This window comes from Dipodomys merriami, unplaced genomic scaffold (assembly GCF_024711535.1).
Source record: "Dipodomys merriami isolate MVZ:Mamm:240054 unplaced genomic scaffold, mDipMer1.0.p SCAF_19, whole genome shotgun sequence".
Lineage (NCBI taxonomy): Eukaryota > Metazoa > Chordata > Mammalia > Rodentia > Heteromyidae > Dipodomys > Dipodomys merriami.
Window position 1 is genome coordinate 20,042,731 of NW_027203270.1, and position 3,950 is coordinate 20,046,680.

At 42.8% G+C, this 3,950-nt stretch overlaps 1 pseudogene; it reads left to right on the forward strand.

The window, feature by feature from the left end:
• Positions 1–2,225: 2,225 nt before the first annotated feature.
• Positions 2,226–2,952, forward strand: LOC138830833 (peptidyl-prolyl cis-trans isomerase A pseudogene; annotated as a pseudogene).
• Positions 2,953–3,950: the final 998 nt, after the last annotated feature.

The following is a 3,950-nucleotide window of genomic DNA, read 5'->3' on the forward strand; positions in this document are numbered from 1 at the left end:
AGTCAGATAGGATAGGCAATGAAAAATTGTTAGGTTTGGCTTCTCCTTGAGCCTTGATTACTACTGTCATACTGGTTTTGAATGGCATACAGGTGATTTCCCAGGAAGAGGGTTTAGTTAACAAGGCAAAGTTGTAGTCTTTACAATATATGTAATCTATTCTATTTCCCGATAGCCTCCTAATGACTATGTAACTCATCATACAAATGAGTAATTGTTTTGTAATCAGGTTTTCCCAACCATAGAAGTAATTGAATTAGACTTGTCAGAGAGCATATAAGGAGCAGGAAGTAAGCATAAAGCACCTAGAAGGGCTGGGAAGGTGGCTCAGTGGTAGAGCACTTGCCTTGCATGCTCGAGGCCCTGGGTTCGATTCCTCAGCACCACATAAGAAAAAAGCCGGAAGTGGTGCTGTGGCTCAAGTGGTAGAGTGCTAGCCTTGAGCTGAAGAGCTGAGAGACAGCACCCAGGTCCAGAGTTCAGGCCCCACGACCGGACCCCCCCCCCAAAAAAAAAAAAAAAAAGCACCTTGGATTTTTAGAAAGCATAGACTTGATATGAGTTGTACTTCCTAGCTTTTCCTTTCAGCCTATGAAATGCATTTTTTCCATCCTTCTGCCTCTATGTGTTCCCCCTTTTTAGAATACTCCCTTGGTGTTGTACTCCTTGGGAGTTTACAGTTTTTGTCTACCCTTCCTAACAGTTCTTATATGTTCTTTCTCTGTCTTTTTAATATATTTTTTATTGTGAAAATACTGTACAGAGGGGTTACAATTACGTGGGTAAGATAATGAGCACATTTCTTATCAAGCATTGTAGATCCTGCTTTGTTTCCCCTTCCCGTCCCTTCGTATCCTCCCCCACCCCCGTCCCTCCCCACCAAAGTTGTAAAGTTCGTTTTTCATCTGTCTTTTTTTTTAATAAATTATAAATATGTACCTTTTAGGAAAGAGCAGTCTTTTTTGTGTGTATGTATGTTTTGCTTTTGGTGGTACTAGGATTTGAATCAGAGCCTCAAGCATGGTAGGCTGATGCTTCAACACTTGAACTATGCCCCATCCCTATTCTTTACTAGTTTTTTGTTTTAGTGTATTTGTCCTACTGCTAGAACTCAAAGCCTGAGTGCTGTGGTTGAGGCTTTTTTGCTCAAGGTTAGTGCTCTACAACCTAAGAAACAGCTCTACTTCTGGATTTTTAGTGGTTAATTAGAGATAAGAATCTGATGGGGGTTGGGAAATGTGGCATAGTGGTACAGTGCTTGCCTAGCATGCATGAAGTTCTGGGTTTGATTCCTCAGTACCACATATAGGGAAAAAACCAGAAGTGGCACTGTGGCTTAAGTGGTAGAGTGCTAACCTTGAGCAAAAGCAGCTCAGGCACAATGCCCAGGCCCTTAGTTCAAGCTCCAGGACTGGCACACACACAAAAAAATTGCATCATCTATAAATTAGGAATTGGTTCAACTATAAATATCAGAAAACTAAAACTGTAGTAAGAGCCAGCATACTGTCTGGGATGGTATGATGGCTTAGTCACCATAACCCTCAGGGCCTGAGTCTAATTTTTTGTTGTGTTTTTTTTTTCCTTTGCCATTCAATTGCTCAGTCTTTCAAGCCTAAGATTACTTCATGAATAAAAATGGCTACTCTTACTCTAATTAGTGTGTACAAATTCCAGCCATCAAAGAGAGGAAAAAGAAAAACAGCGAAAGGTCATTCACCAACTGTCTCTTAAGTAAAAGGCTGAAGGCTGACTCCAACACTCCTGTTTACATTCAAGCCAACAAGGCAATCAGAGCAGGATTGTTTCTCTATCAGAGAAAAGAAACTAGGCAGAAAGGTTATTATTTGGGCCCAGAACTTGAAATTTTGAGCAAAGAACAACTTACATAGTTGGTGTGAAAATAGTCACTTTTTCCACATTAATCTGCTTGATATTTTCAATTTTATATTCCCTCAAAAATAAAAGGTTAAGCCAGGAGCCGGTGGCTCATGCCTGCAATCCTAGCTACTCAGGAGGCTGAGATCTGAGGATCGCAGTTCAAAGCCAGCCCGGGCAGGAAAGTTCGTGAGACTCTTATCTCCAATAAACCGTTAGAAAACCAGAAGTGGTGTTGTGGCTCAAGCGGTAGAGCCCTCACCTTGAGCTGAAGAGCACAAGGACAGCGCCCAAGCCCAGAGTTCAAGCCCCATGACCGACTAAAAAATAAAAAATAAAAAATAAATAAAAGGTTGCTTTGCAGACGCCGCTGTCGCTTGTGGTTACCAGCTGCCAGCCATGGTCAACCCCACCGTGTTCTTCGACATTGCCGCCAACGGCAAGCCCTTGGGCCGAGTCTGCTTCGAGCTGTTTGCAGACAAAGTTCCAAAGACAGCAGAAAACTTTCGTGCTCTGAGCACCAGAGAGAAAGGATTTGGTTATAAGGGTTCCTGCTTTCACAGGATTATCCCAGGATTCATGTGCCAGGGTGGTGACTTTACATGCCATAATGGCACTGGTGGAAAGTCCATCTACGGAGAGAAATTTGAGGATGAGAATTTCATACTGAAGCATACACGTCCTGGCATCTTGTCCACGGCAAATGCTGGACCAAACACAAATGGTTCCCAATTTTTCATTTGCACTGTCAAGACTGATTGGTTGGATGGCAAGCATGTGGTCTTTGGGAAGGTGAAAGAGGGCATGGAAGTCGTAGAAGCCATGCAGGGCTTTGGGTCCGGGAATGGCAAAACCAGCAAGAAGGTCACCATTACCGACTGCGGACAACTCTAATACATTTGATTTGGTTTACCATAACCACCAGACCATTCCTTCTGTAGCTCAGGAGAGCACCCTTCCACCCCATCTGCTTGCAATATCCTGTAATCTTTGTGCTCTCACTGCAGTTCTTTGGGTTCCATGTTTTCCTTACCTCCCCTCCAAATCTAGCAGGATTGCAGAGTTAAGTTTATGATTATGAATAAAAACTAAACAGTGTCTCTCAAAAAAAAAAAAAAATAAATAAAAGGTTGCCGGGCACTGGTGGCTCATGCCTATAAGCCTAGCTACTCAGCAGACTCAGACCTGAGGATTACCATTCAAAGCCAGGCCAGGCAGGAAAAGTCCAGGAAACTTTTTTTTCTTTTTGATTGGTTGTGGGGCTTGAACTCTGGGCCTGGGCACTGTCCCACAGCTCTTCAGCTCAAGGCTAGCGCTCTACCACTTGAGCCATAGAACCAATTCCAGTATTCTGGTGGTTTATTGGAGATAAGAATTTCATGGACTTTCTTGCCCAGGCTGGCTTTGAATCATGATCCTCAGATCTCAGCCTCCTGAGTAGCTAGGATTACATATGTGAGCCACCAGTGACCAGCCTGTGACACTCTTATCTTCAATGAACCACCAGAAAACCATTAATGGTGCTATGGCCCAAGTGGTAGAGCTTTTGCCTTGAGCTGAAGAGCTCAGGGACAACACCCAGGCCCAGAGTTCAAGCCTCACAAAATAAATAAATAAATAAAAGTTCATATTTTCTTACATTGAAGGGAAGAAATCATTTGGGGTATCTTACATGCACAGAACAGATCTGTCCAGTGCAACTGATGGGCCCCTCTGTTGTATGTTTTCTTATTTCCCACTGATTCTGTGTTCTCCTCCTAGCTTCCCTCTGTTGCAGCATGTATATACCATATATATGGTCAAGAACATGGAGTCATTTAGCAATGATATGACAAAATGAGTGGCAGTCTTTGTTTCTTGAGTCCTGTTTACTTTGTCATGTCTCCTTACATTTTGGCTTTAGCATCCACATATCAAGGAGACCATATGCCGTTTGTCTCTTTGCTCTTGGCTTACCTTGCTCATTTCCCTGCAAATGCCATTATTTTGTCTTTTCTAATGGCTGTATAATATTCCATTATATAGCGGTATCACAATTTATGGATCCACTCATCAGTAGTGGGGCAGTTGGG